The 14863-nt window shown below is 39.8% G+C and overlaps 1 protein-coding gene across 2 annotated transcripts in view; it reads left to right on the top strand.

The window, feature by feature from the left end:
- The window catches only part of GREM2 (gremlin 2, DAN family BMP antagonist), a 106188-nt gene that overhangs the window by 55692 nt on the left and 35633 nt on the right, over nt 1-14863 (top strand). The window contains exon 1 of one of the 2 annotated variants that reach the window (XM_087424462.1): nt 10046-10694. The exons of the other annotated variant lie outside the window; for it this stretch is intronic. The gene's annotated coding sequence lies outside the window, so the exon portion shown is untranslated. Of the gene's footprint in view, nt 1-10045; nt 10695-14863 lie in introns of those variants that run through there. 2 annotated transcript variants of the gene reach the window in all.

The raw sequence follows: 14863 nt of genomic DNA, 5'->3' as shown, positions 1-14863 counted from the left end.
AGTCACTTGGCTCAGTGGTCAGGATACAGACACTTCAACACCTTTGTGATTTCTGATAGACTTCTAATGCTCCTTGGTGTCAAAGCATGCTGAGATCATGTTGCCATATACAATTTCCCGTACAGAGTCTCCTGCAAAAATACCACTGAATTTCTTTCTTATAAGCTGTTTTCCTGTATTTAGGCAAGAAATGCAAAAAGTAGAGGAGAAAGGCTTAAAATGAGCTTAAGAATCTTCAAACATATAGAATGTGGTCGCCCAGTACTCTTAATATCCCTGGAACACCACACAAGAGAAGAGGAGCTTAGTAATTAGGACAGGATGATTTAGTTAATGTGATAGCAGCTTACATGTGCATTTTTCAAGAACTTTCAAATAGAACATCTTGTACAATGCATCCCCACATCAAAGTAGGCTAGAAGAACTTTATTATTCTGCATTTACAGCCAGCGAAGATGAGGTTTTGGAAGGCTGGGTCTTCTTTCACACAGCCTGTAGACAGCAGATCCATAACAAGATCAAGTCTACTGACGCCTGTCCTAGGCCTCTTCATGCTCCACCAAAAACTGCCTTTCCACATAGGGAAATACATTTTTTTAAGAAACGAAGGCTACCACCAAAGAAGACACACAGATGGCAAATAAGCATATGAAAAGATGCTCCATATCGTATGTCGTCAAGGAAATGAAAATTAAAACAAGGAGATACCACTACATACCTATCAGAGTGACCAAAATTCGGAACACTGATCATATCAAATGCTGACGAGGATGTGGAGCATGAGGACCTCTCATTCATTGCTGGTGGGAATGCAAAATGGTACAGTCACTTTGGAAAACAGTTTGTCAGTTTCTTAAAAAATTTAACATACTCTCACCATATGATCCAGTGATCACACTTCTTGGTATTTACCCAAAGGAGTTGAAAACTTATATCCACACAAAAACCTGCACAAAGATGTTTATAGCAGCTTTATTCATAATTGCCAAAATTTGGAAGCAATCAAGGTGTCCTTCAGTAGGTGAATGGATAAATAAACTGTGGTACATCCAGACAATAGAATATTATGCAGTCCTAAAAAGAAATGAGCTATCAAGACATGAAGACATGGAGGAAACTTAAATGCATATTCTCAAGTGAAAGAAGCCATTTTGAAAAGGCTACATACTGTATGATTCCAACTATATGACGTTCTGGAAAAGGCAAAGCTGTAGAGACAATAAAAATATCAGTGGTTACAGGGAGGGGTTGGGGGGGCGGGGGATGGATAGGTGGAGCACAGAGGACTTTTAGGGCAATAAAAATGCTCTGTATGATATTATAATGATGGATACATGTCATTATACATTTGTCCAAACCCATAGAATGTACAACACCAAGAGTGAACCTTAAGGTAAACTGGGGACTTTGAGTGATTATGATGTGTCAGTGTAGGTTCATCCTTGGTAAATAAAAATGTCCCACTCTGGTGAGCGATGTTGATAATGAGGGAGGCTATACATGTGTGGGGGCAGGAGGTACGTGAGAAATCTCTTTACTTTCCTCTCAATGTTTTTTGTAAACCAAAAATTGCTCTAAAAAGATAGTCTTTAAAAAAGGGAAGGCTGCTAAAAACTGGAAGATAGTCTTTAAAAAAGGGAAGGCTACTAAAAACTGGAATCACTTTCCAAGATAACTATTGGAAATTCCTTTAGTGGGGCACTTTAAATGTGGATTGCTGAAGGCAGAGAACTAAGTTAGATATCACACAGTTACTTATAACCTGGGATCCTAACGCTATTGCTACGAGAAAAATCTGTCTTTTCTGTGGAAGTTATCCAGTTAATGAATTATGTGAGTTAAGAGAAACGTGTGAGAGGCAGTGTGGTGCAATGGGGGGGTGCTGACTAAACTGAAAGTTCTGGGTTATTCACTAAATAAGTACATAAACAGACACATCATGTTATTTTTGAAGTCACAGTTTTCCTGATCTATAAAATTCTTAAGGAAGGGTGGCATAATTTCTGGGATTCCTTCTGGCTCTAAGACGCTATGATTTCCCGAAGTGATTCTTCTTCCTGTCTCCGTTAATTCAACAAGTATTTGCCTTTGCCTTACCTAATGCTGGACTCAGCATTTAAGGAGAGAAAAAAAAAAAAAAAGAAAAGAAACGAAAGATCTCACTTGGTTTTTTTTTTCATTCTTATTTGTGCTTATACTTGAAGTGCAGCTCATTCAATTGCTCCTTTAAAAAATAATTCTAATGGCAATTAGACCCCAATACTCAAACTATGTATTCTTCACTAAACTCAGATTTCCACATGAATCAACCAGATTTTTTTCAGATGTCACGGGTTTAAGATCCACAGTCATTTCCTTCCCAAGAACCAATGTTTCATCTTTGAACCCTTGTGGAGGAGATCCAAATGCAAAGTCGCTTCCAGTGTTAAAGAAGACTCCGTGCTTGGATCAGCTCCACTGAAAGCATGGAGAAGATGAGAAACCAGCCCAATTCCAGAATACAACAGAATAAATAAAACTGAAGAACATCCCAAAATATTTAGCTCATTATAGAACACTTTTAGTAGAATCTTTTGGCCACGGAAGAATTTTTTTTCAAAATTATTATTCCTTTTAAATTCTAAGTTTCCATTCCAGTTGATCTTCATGGTCTTGCTATAGTAATTGCAATATGCCCAAATACTATAGGAAGGACATAACTTAAACAGCACAGGCTGGAATGCTTAAAAATGTTCATTTACTGCATATGTCTTGATCATTCAAAACATTGCAATATGCAATGAAAGCCATTTTGAATTAGTCAGCATGTAGCAAAAATACCATTAAGATCTTTGCAGACTGACCTAACAGACCACTCTACAATATAAATATGGAAAAGGAAATGCCATTATAAAGCAAGAAAGTCAAAGAGTATATGCTGAGTATTAGAGATATTTAATAGAGTTCTATTTCCTTTCAATTTTAACAGAGAGCATTCCTTTCTAGCTCTTGAGTTGACACTATATTTTGTCTTATCCCATTTTCTCATTAATCCCCAACCCCCACGCACTAAATTTCATCATTTGGTCTTTAGCTATGCTCAGTCCTGAGTCACATCCGATTCACTCAGTCTTCTGAGAATTGCCGGAGAAAGGCAGGAAATTGTGCCATGAATTTCTTTACAACCTAAGCTCATCTGAGTCTTCATGGTTTTAATTTGTCCCTTAATCATGGTTTATCTTGCTTACAGTTTGTGAGAACAAACTGTTCTCACTTCTTTCCCTGAGTGGAACCCTACCTTCCTCTTTACTCCTTGCCACCTCTGTGCGACTCAGAGCCACTTCCTTCTCACCGTCTCAAAGCACATATCCATAGCTCCCTAGATCTGTCATTCTGCCATCTTTTCTCGAGAAGGAGCTGCAACTCCTCTTTGACAAGGCTAGTCCCCTTTCTAGTTATCTCAGTCCTATAAATCCCCATATTCTCTTGAATTTTACACTTTGATGCTCTGATGTCCACCATTTTTTGTTGTATCTTTAATCTTTCACTCTCTACTGATTCTTCACCTTGTAAATCTGCTCAGATCTCCTATCTAAAACACACACACACACACACACAAACTCTTTCCTTCACTCTATTGTAATTTATCTCTTGTTAGTTTCACTGAGTAATTAACATGTTATCCTCACCCTGCTTCCATTTTCTATGTGTGACTTCTTGCTTTACTTCTTTTTTTTTTTTTTTGTGAGGAAGATCAGCCCTGAGCTTACATCCACGCCAATCCTCCTCTTTTTGCTGAGGAAGACTGGCCCTAAGCTAATATCTATTGCCAATCCTCCTCCTTTTTTTTCCCTTTTTCTTCCCAAAGCCCCAGTAGATAGTTGTATGTCATAGTTGCACATCCTTCTAGTTGCTGTATGTGGGAGGCTGCCTCAGCATGGCTGGACAAGCGGTGTGTCAGTGCGTGCCCAGGATCCGAACCCGGGCCAACAGTAGCAGAGCACATGCACTTAACCGCTAAGCCACGGGGCTGGCCCCTTTTGCTTTACTTCTTAATAGCGTGATCTGACTTGGGCATCTTCCTTGACTGGATCTTTTTTTCATTGGTTACCAATGGCATCTTAAATATCAAATCAAAACATCTTTCTTTCCCTCATTATTTTCGTAGATTACTCTGTATCTGCTTCTAAAATCCCTTTCCTTATTTAGTTTCTATGATTCCATATGGACCTAGTTCTCGTTTACCTTTGAAATTTTCTTTTAAATGAAAGTCATTAGTTTCACTTCTTCCCCACATTCCTTCCTTGAACATGAGCATTCATTTTTCACAACGTTTTTGCTTTTCTCTTGGGAATCTCATCCATTCTCATGGCTTAAAAGGACACCTTTCCCAAATCTTCAGTCTTGATCTCACTCTTCATCTTTGTCTATCAATAAGATACCTCTTGCTAAAAGTTCTGCAATTACTTCAAACTCTCAATATCTTGAATTATATTCACATATTTTTTGCCAAAACCAGTTTATTCTTTATTTGTATGTTATTGAAAACATTATTTTCCCATCAACTGAAACCTAAAGCCAAATTTGAATCACGTACAAAAATAATACAATATAGATCACAGTATAAGAGCTTTAGGAGAACTTCATGCAAAGTTCTAAGGAATGTGAGTAAGAAATTAAATCTGAGCAGTTGGGGAGGAATTAGAAGTTTCAGAAGAGAATATTAAATGTTTTATAAGATTAAGGGGCCAAGATCCTATTTCTGTCATATTTCTTTTACATAAAAGTAAACAAAAATTTATATATAATCTTCCTTTCTTAAAAAAGTATTTATTGGGGCCGGCCTGGTGGCACAGTGGTTAAGTGCGCGCACTCCGCTGCGGCGGCCGGGGTTCGCTGGTTCAGATCCCGGGCGCGCACCGACGCCCTGCTTGTCGAGCCTCACTGTGGCGGCATCCCATGTAAAGTGGAGGAAGATGGGCACGGATGTTAGCCCAGGGCCAAGCTTCCTCAGAAAAAAGAGGAGGATTGGTATAAGATGTTAGTTCAGGGCTGATCTTCCTCACAAAAAAACAAACAAACAAACAAAAAGTATTTATCACCAAATCTTACTGAGTCTTTCTTTTCAATGATTTAACATTCTTACCTTCCTTTCTCTTTCTTCTCCTATCAGATCGCATATTATTATTCTCTCATCCATTTACTCATTTATTCAATAACTGTTCAGTCAACATTTACTATGCTGGTGCCTGACTGCTATTATAAGTAGACAATTACAACTTTCTCCCAAGGATCTCTCTGTGCCCATATTTTTCCCTTAACTACGATATTAACCCTCCTAAAATGCCTCTTGAGGCACATCACTGCTTTGCTGAAGAGTTTTTCATTTATCAAGATCAAATCTAAATTCCTTTGTTTGGCATTCGAGGTTCTTAAAAGTCTGAATCCCCCATTTTCACCCCTTCCCTATCCTCACATGCACATTTCTAATCTCCTTTCACATCTTTTACTTCAAAATATTCCTTTCCTATCTACTCCCTGTTTTGTAACCATACTATGTGCATTCCAGCTTTCAAATCATTCCTTCACACTTCTTGCCAAGAATACTTTTCATGATAGCCTTAAATCCCTCTCTTCCTTTTAAGGCCACACCAATTTCCACATCCCTCGTTAGGACATCTACAAGGACCTCAGTCTTCAGTGTCTTCTCTCTTGTCTGAACTCTTGTGACACTAATCGTCTAGTCTCTTGCTTCCATCGGCAATTTGCACATGATATCCCATGGCGCTATGTATTTTTATACATGCGTGCATATATTCTCTCTTCGTAACTCTATTATAAGCCTGCAAAGGATGAGTTACTTCTTTGTGTTACCCATCTCTAAGATGGTACTTAAAAATATGAAGCAGACAAGATGGGTGTTTAATACTTATGTGTTGATAACTACTTCTTTCAATTGAATCAAAATATTAGTTTCTCTCTCCTTCCCAAAACGTACCATGGACAGTGCCAACATATTGCAGTATGTTTTAAAAATCTATGAAAAGGATGTACGCCTTTGAAACACAGATACAAGAAATATCATTTGCAAGATTCTCTGTGGTCCATTCCTTTACTGAATTTAGTTCAATCTAATAATCACTTATTGATTGCTTATGTGCAAAACTCTATGGCAGATACTGTGGGAGAGGCAGAGATACATAAGACACTCTTCCCCTTGAGGAGCTATAGTCTTGTAAAGACATGTACATATGTTTTTACCCTCTAGGGCGGGAAGTGGGTGGTCTTGGGAGACATGCACATAGTGGGCAGTACAAATGACTAAGTGATAAATTCTGCTCAGAGAAATTGAAGATGTCTGTGGAGGGATTGGGGAGAAAATTAACAGTTGTTAATTAATTAGTTCTGTTTTAAACATCACTTATCGAGGCTTAAAATAGCTAATTAATAAGTATTACTTGGTTAAGTAAACAACTTTGTCAATGTTTTTTTTGTTTAGCTTTATGCAAAACAGTCATGTTGTAGATGCACTATATTTTAGTGCTATATAAGATTCAGTCTAATTTTCTCTTTATGAAGTGCATTGGTGTCGGTAATGTTAGTTTTGAACTTTGAGAATTGTACAACTTTTCATAGATTGAAAGAATGAGAAGATCCAGAGAGTGCTGACAGTTTAGTTCTTTACAACGCATGCATGAATCATACATAAAAGACTAGTGATATAGATAGGACATAGGAACAGAAAAGGAGCATTCGGGATACTAAAAACACGTATTTTTAAACTCCAAAGATCACAAAATGAAGTGAAAGAGCTGTGCGAAGGGGTATAGATGAACTTGAAAATGGTTAAAAATATAAGAACGCAATCATTTTTCTTATAATAATAGAAACCATATAGCACTTATTGATATAAAGAGTTTTTCAAGTCACAATTGGAACATTTTGGGTATATGAACCACCTTTAGTTCTGTTCTTGTTTCCATAGAAAAGCACATAATATCCTTATTAATTATAATAGTCTTACACTATCTATGATATTTCTCTTCAACTATCAAGTTTCAGAAATAATGCTGGGCCTATATATCAATCCCTGTTGAAATGTAATCACTTACCTATTCCTATATGAAAGGATCCATTGAAAGATCAATGTCAAGGTGGATTTAATATTATAGCAAGTTACCCTTGATGACATATTTTGTGTCTTTGTCCAATATATATATATATATTTTTTGTGAGGAAGATCGGCCCTGAGCTAACATCTGCCAATCCTCCTCTTTTGCTGAGGAAGACTGGCCCTGAGCTAACATCCATGCCCATCTTCCTCCACTTTACATGGGACACCACCACAGCATGGCTTGCCAAGCGGTGTGTCGGTGCGTGCCCGGGATCCGAACCGGCGAATCCCACCACAGCAGAGTGCGCGCACCCAACCACTTGCGCCACCGGGCCGACCCTGTCCAATATGTTTTTAAAGGTGCACTTAGTCCCGAAAACTGACATGAATGATTTGTGATCATTGCTGGACACATTATCCGACATATTTAACAGCACATGCTCTCTGCTAACGCTCCTGGGCTGCAAAGCGGTCTTAATGTGCAGCCAGCCTGGCCCCAACCTTAGATTATTCACAATCTGATGGAGGAGATAAAATTATAGACAAATAGTCATGATCTACTGATCTAGAAAATGCCTTTGAAACCCAAAAAGGAAAGCCAGCCTAGGACATTTTGGGAGTCTTCACAGAGGAATTGATGCATTAGTGGGATCCAAAGAATGTGTAGGAAGGAAAGTAGGAGGCTTCACACAGAAGGTGAATTTTGGGGTGGAATCTTGTAGAATTCGTAAGAGTGGAGGGAGCTCTTTCTTCCTCAGAAATGATGAATAATTTCACAAGAATCTTCAGTTTACTAGAATGTTGAAATATATTTTGAGATAAAAACATACTAAGCACAAAAAATTATGACGTGTTTGTCCCAAATCAGGAGCATAAGCAAAGTTTTATGGCAGATCAGCTTGGTTCACAATCTTCTTATGCCAAAGCATCAGATGATTCCAATTCTGTAAAAACAGAGTGAAAAAATTCAGAGTTATCCAGCATTATAAGAAAAATGCAGCAGCTCCTGAGAAATCAAAATGTTGAATCAATTGCTATAGAGTGGATAGAGATAGCTCTGACTTCATCGTATGGAAAGATATGATTGAGGAACAAAACAGTTAGTCTAATTCATGGTTTCTCAGTCTTGACACCATTGACATCATGGACAAGATAATTCTTTGTTGCAGAGGACTGTCCTGTGTATCACAGGATGTTTAGCATCATCCCTGGCCTCTACCTTCTAGATTTCGGTAGCACTCCACCCCCAAGTAGTGACAACCAAAAATGACTCCAAACATCAACACATGTCCCCTGGGAGGTAAAGTCATGCCTCACTGAAAACCACTGATCTAATCAGTACATAAGTTCCTCCCTCAGAAATGGGACGCAGAGCAGCAAAACAGAGAAATGAGTGATGGAGACAGTGGCAGCACTGCTCACTTCTCAGTGAGCGCCTGCCCAGCCTAGATTATCTGCATCCAGCTCAGGACCAGTGACACAAAACACACCCTGGGCCCTTCACCACCTTCACCCCAACAGTTCCCTCAGATTTAGAAATAGAAACCCATCATTTCCCAGTCCTGCTGGAAAGAATACAGCATCAGTTCTTCAGTTCACACCCAGTTTGAGGATTTATCAGTATATTTATTCCAGAAAAATATCCTTATCACGCATAAGCAATTTATAAAGAGGCAAAAATAAAAATAAAAATCTTTTGAGTTTCTGGCCCACGGAGAGTTAGTTCGACGAAACTCGGAAGTAGATCTAGCAAGGGAAACGTAATTGAGACACAAGATAGCAGTAAGGCAAAACCCATCATATATCCTAGGAAACCAAAAATTCTTTGAATATGGCAAGCGGAGGAGAAAATGCAATGGACTGAATGGAAGAGAAATGGGAAGGGAGTCAACCAGCAGGGGCTTGAGAAGTTGGCTAAAGAGAGTGTCCCACTGAAGGAGAACTTCTAGAGCTCCTGGCCGGGACCAATTCTCCCGAGGCCTTGGTGTGTTGGCATCCAAAGTTTCAGCTCCAGCCCAGGAGGGGCCAGCCTGGGCCTACGGACTTTCAATCTCCTGTGGCAATCTATGGACACCTTTGAGGTTCTTTTCCCTAGCCTTAAGCCCGTACTACTGGAAATATCAACATTCATTTTCACCTCAGGCTTTTAAGAATGGCGAAAATGAACCTGCTGTTATTTGAGCTGATCTCACCCTCTTATCCAAGGAAAGTTTTCAAAAAGGCTTACGGCTGAAATATTCAATTCCTCTTTGTGTTCGCCACAAGCATGAGCCAAAGAGAAGACGGGGTATTCCACATAAGCCCATTGTTTTTCAATCTGAAAAGACAAACTGGGAAGATGCCACAAAAGCAGGAGAACAAAACAGAATTCTCATTATTGCCAGTAATACAGGGAATAAATGGATGAGTGCTGTTTTCCTCCTTAGCAACTGTCTTAAAAAGTACCTTTCTTCTTTGGGTTTCTGTATTGTTTAGTGTGTTCTCTGCTGTTAATGGCAGTGATTTCAGTCTTACTAAAACACAACCTTCTAGATCAATTTTAAACTAGCGTGTGCTCTAGGAAACAGCCCATTCAAGGGCAAATCTTCTGGTTCTGTTCTGTTTGTTTTCTTGGTTTTATTCATCTTTTTCTCTCCTTTTCACTTGGCAGGAATTGAAGGACTAATGATGCCCTTCCATCCCCACTTTTAGAAAAGGAGCTCTTCAATGCAATAAGTTAGTCTAGACAAAGAAAATTAAGCTCATTAGTAGAAAGCTTGCAAATGTGCTGTGTAGGAGGCCCTGTCATTACAGACCCTCACCCAGGCTCCTGTGGTATAGAATGATAGCTCTGGGTTTCCTCTCTGTAGAGAGGAATAAAATAATTCTAGCTTTCAATTAGAGACATAACTGCAATTTAGTCAGGGGCACAGAACAGGGTGGCTGACGGCTCTGCCAAGCTAATGTCATAAGACATGAAATTCCAGCACATAGCAAGAGATCCTGAGGCATCTGAGTGACCACAGGCCTCGTACTCAATAAGACACCAAGACCAGCAATTAGAATGCAGACAGAACAAATATTTACATTTCGAGAAAACAGAAGAGGAAGCATCAACAACAGAATGAATGAAAAGCCGCAAGATCTCAGATGTGGGCAAACAGTGTCGCCGTCCGTGTGAAGCAGGAAGGCAGAATCGGTTTCCAGTATTTGCAATTCAGAGCTCTAGATTACTGGAAGATTTACAATAACATTGCAGTTTCAAATCTCCACTTCATCCGTGTTACACAGAGTTTAACATGACAAGGCAATTGCCCTGTTCCTCCTTCCACCCTCCAAAGCCTGCTATTAGCTCCACAGCGTTTCTTCCCCGTGTGTGGATGGATTATGTGTTCCAGAGAGTCTGAGGACGTGATTCCAAGAGGGTCTTTCAAAGTCCTGGAAGAGCTCACACATCTTAGAAAACCACGTATCAATTCCTAAGTTCATTTTGTTAAAGAGCCTGATGTTCTGAATGCTCAGAGAATGTGGGGAGATCTAATAAGAGAAGAAAATCAGAGCGTTGGGTGGGATCCAGGAAAGGAGAGAAAGATTTGGCTCCTCTCTCCTCTAGAAGGAGTAGGTAAATATGTTTCTCTTTTTTCTAAGTACTTTTCGATGGTTGACTTATGCTCAAGCTCAGAGCATGGATCTGGAGAAGGGGAGAAAATCCTGGCTGGTCAGACACATACAAAGGAGACTCATCACCGACAGAAAGACCCTAAGTCAGCCTTTGTAACCGGAAGGAGACGTTTTGGTTTGACCAGTTTGGCATTCATCAGGCTATTACAAGAAATCCAGAAGAGGGGGTAGAAAAGGGTGGAATGACTGGGGCCTGGCTAGTGAGGAAAGGCAGCTCAGTGCACATGGCTTGGCTTTAACATGGCAAATGATGCTCACTTGCTCCTTCCAAATGTCTCTAATTCTGAAATTCTATAAGCATGAGATGGTGTCTCAGCCCCTTTTGATCTACATCAATCCAGAATGGATGCCTGCCATGCACTTGGCATCGGTACTTGGGAAAATGACTTTGCTGCCAATTATCTGATACTGTTATTTCATTTCTAAATGCAATATCTAAAAATTGTTCATTTGAGAGATGTTTCATAGCATTTTTAGCCAGTGTGTCAAGTTTAAGATTCATTTTGGGAGAGACAGATACATGTAGTATTTTACTCAATTTAATATTTTCTCGATAGGTAATATTAGTTGAGTACACGCTGTCTACCAAACTCCACTCTAAAAAGTCTGTACATGAGCTTGGTACAAACGTGGGTGGGGGGAATGACTAGATGATTCCATGCTCTTGTAAACTTTCTCCCAGGTTACTAAAGCTAAGAGGGTACTTTATGTTAGTTCTGCTTAAATGGGTTGACATTGTCAGGGGAATAATAAATCAAGAAAGAGCGAAGAAGAAGCATTCTCAAGAGGATAAAAAGAGAGTCAAGACAGAGACACAGACCTTAGCATTTGAGGGCACACTCAGCCTGAACCCCTAAACTTTTTAGGTTAGTTTATAGGAGTAAGAGTAACAGAATTTAAGGTCAGTGTGACCAAGAAATTTTACTTTCTAGACAAGCCTACTTCAACTTGATCCTCTCTTCTTATTGACTTTTATTAGTTTTGAATTCTATTGTTTCAAACATATGAAATCTATTGAAGTTTAATGTTTCTTTAGTTTTAATAAAGCAGAATTCAGTCTTTTTATTGGGGGAATAGATTCTGTCAATCATTTCAAGGTTCAATGTCTGAAGCAAAGTTCTTGAGGACATTATGGAAATTATTGCATAAATCATGGGTATTTTGCAGGATTCATATTATTGATGTTTTTCCATTTGTATAATAGAGTCATACATCCTCACTTTTTGTCGAGGTTACTGAACTCTGTTATTTCCTTGGGCATTAGCTCCCTTTTCCCTTCCTACAGTGCTGTTTCCTGAGTTTACCACGCTTCCTAAGCTCTCATCCCATTTCCATGTGTGTGTTCTCTTGGTAGACAGCTTCAGAGAAGAGAGCGGCTACCAGGCGTAAATTCCCTCACCTTTAAAACTTATCTCCCTCCACAACTAACTATTCTTTTCTCCTTACTTCCCGTCTCAGAGAATATCTAATCTTGTCCAGCATGCTTTTTCTTCCTTTCCTCTATTTTCACACTCTCCTTATTTTTTTCTCTCAATTGTAAATATATTCAAATGGCTTCCATTTTAAATTTGACATTTAAAAAGGTAAAGAAAGAAAAGGAATGAAGGAGGGAAGGAAGAAAGGAAGAAGGAAAGGAGAAGGGGAGGAAGGTGGGTGGGAGGGAGACAAGCAGTGCGGCAGGCTGTAATTTCTAAGGCCTGTTCTAGCTTCCGGAAAAAAAAAGTCTGTATCTATTTTCTCTCCCACAACATAACCAAAACTGCTTTAACTAAGGTATCTAATTTGTTAGGAAGTGATTGGTCATTTCGATCCTATCTGCTCTAACACGCTGTGGCATTACACTTGGTTCAGCCCTCAGCTCCCTGGTACCCTTGCCTTGCTTGGATTCTGGATGCTTCTCCTTCCAAACTGCTCCAACTCTTTTGAAGGAATTTTATCCTCTGCTCATCCCAAATATCAGTTTTCTCCAAGGTTCAATGTTTGTCTCTTTTAAATCTCACATTACTCCTGGGAGATCTCATCCTCATGCACATAAGTACAGATGACTTCCAGATCTTCAGCACAGCTGGAATTTTCTCTTAAATTCCAAACCCGTATTTTCAACCTGTCACACTCCATATTCTAGGAAAAACTACTATACCCCCTCCTGGTTTGAGAAAACCGAATTGCTCAGGCACATGCATCAACTTCTCACCCCTCTTCAAACCAATGTACCAATTTACTCTTCCATATCCTTACACGTTTTCTCTAGGATCAAAGGCAAATTAACCACTGGCCAATTCAAGGTGAGCACATCCACCTGCGCACTTGGCTGCACGCCCCTTCCTTCCCATCTCACTACAGACCTGGTTCCAGAATTCATTACATCTCTTACTCATATGATTTAAACCTCACACTTTCTGCTGGTTTTTCCCCCTCAGCTTTAAACATACACTTACCTATATCCCATCCCAATAAATAAATGAGTAAATTATCTCCATTGGAGCTGCCTTCCTTTTCACCACCCTAATTGAGGTCTAGTCTTTTGTCTTCCCTTCTTCATCAATTTTCTTGAAAGAATAGCCTGTACTGTGGTGCCGCTGCCTCACATCCTTGTCCATCTTCAGACTCGTGCGATTTCGCCTCTATGACACCTGCCACAGTGAAATTGCTCTGCCAGAGATCACCCATATTGTGCGTATTTCCAAACTCAGAGGACTCACTTGAGTCCTTAGCTGACTCCTCCTGGCCACAGCTGACACTGTAGATGGCTCTCTGCTTCTTGATATTTTCTTTCTCTTGGTTTCCACCTTGGCTGACCTTTGCTTTCTCTCTTTTTACCTAAATGCTGCTTCCTCACATTTGTCCTTTAAACATTGGTTCCCCATGGAGGTCATTCTTGGCCCTTTGTTCTTCTTTTTATGACCTCTCCTTTTTGTAATCTTCCTTCCTTACAAACTCAAAGAAGTGTTGTGGTTAAAAAACAAAAACAAACAGATAAAGAAAGGGTTTTGAAGACCTAGACACACCTGAGGTTGAATCTTAGCTCTCACACTTACTTTTACTAACAACGTAACCCTGGATAATTTACATATCGCTCTTCTGGTTGTTACCTCTAGAAGAGGGAAATGTGTATATCCAGGCTGTTACGGGGTGTTAATGGAGATAATGTATGCATTAATGTAGAGTAGACACGACCCAATGCCTGCGCAGAGTAAGTGCTTAAAATTATAGTTTTATTTATATTATTGCTGTTACAATGAGTTTTATCTAAGAACTATGTATTATGGACTCCAAAATCTGTCATCTTCGGCCCTCTGCCCTGAGGTTCAGAGTCATGTTATAGCTTTGGGTGCTCTGCTCAGGTACACCTCGAAGACAGTGTACAGAAACATTGCTCCCTTCATCTCAAGACCGGCTTATCCTGTGACATTCAGTTTCTCAGTTGATAACTGTGTATCTGGCTTCGCCAAGTTCCCAAACCCAAAGCTTCTGCTTTTCTAAACATATTTCCACCCCTTCTTCCTACCCATGTACCAGTGTCCTCTCCAGGCCTTCATTTTTTCTCACTTGGGTGATTACGATAGACTGCTACCTGGTCTCCTTCATTTTAGTTTTCTCCATTCCAGTTCGTCTTTCAAACTGCTGCCCTCTCTTAACTGCAAAGGTACGGTTCTCATTTCCCAGAGCAAAACCCTTCTGTGGCTCCTCATAATTCACATAAAATCCGAGTTCTTGAGCAAGGCATATGTAGCTTTCTCCAGAAACGGCCTCTGCCTTCCCTTTTATGTTTCAGTGAAGACGGCTTTATTCTCCTCCTACCCCATCACTTAGCTCATGCTGTGCCCCTGCCTGAGATGCCTCACCCCTCTCTTCCTGAATTGCCATACATCTGTACGTTCTCAAAGATCCTGCTCGGGTTTGCCCCTGCTTCCCTCACTCAACCCCTCAAGCTTGAGCTAATTGCAGCTTCTCATAGTTTCTGGACTAACCCATGCATAACTATTGTGGTGCATTTTCCACATTTGATTCAAGTCATCTGTTTACAAATCTGTCTTTCCAGAAAATATATATTACCGAAGGGTAGCACCATGTCTTATTTGGCATATAGTAGGAATACTTATCTATCTG

The sequence above is a fragment of the Ceratotherium simum genome, chromosome 36 (genome assembly GCF_057802395.1).
Source record: "Ceratotherium simum simum isolate JZ-2026a chromosome 36, ASM5780239v1, whole genome shotgun sequence".
NCBI classification, from domain to species: Eukaryota; Metazoa; Chordata; class Mammalia; order Perissodactyla; family Rhinocerotidae; genus Ceratotherium; species Ceratotherium simum.
The sequence above is the reverse complement of the archived record's forward strand: the minus strand, read 5'-3'. Positions and strand labels throughout refer to the sequence as shown.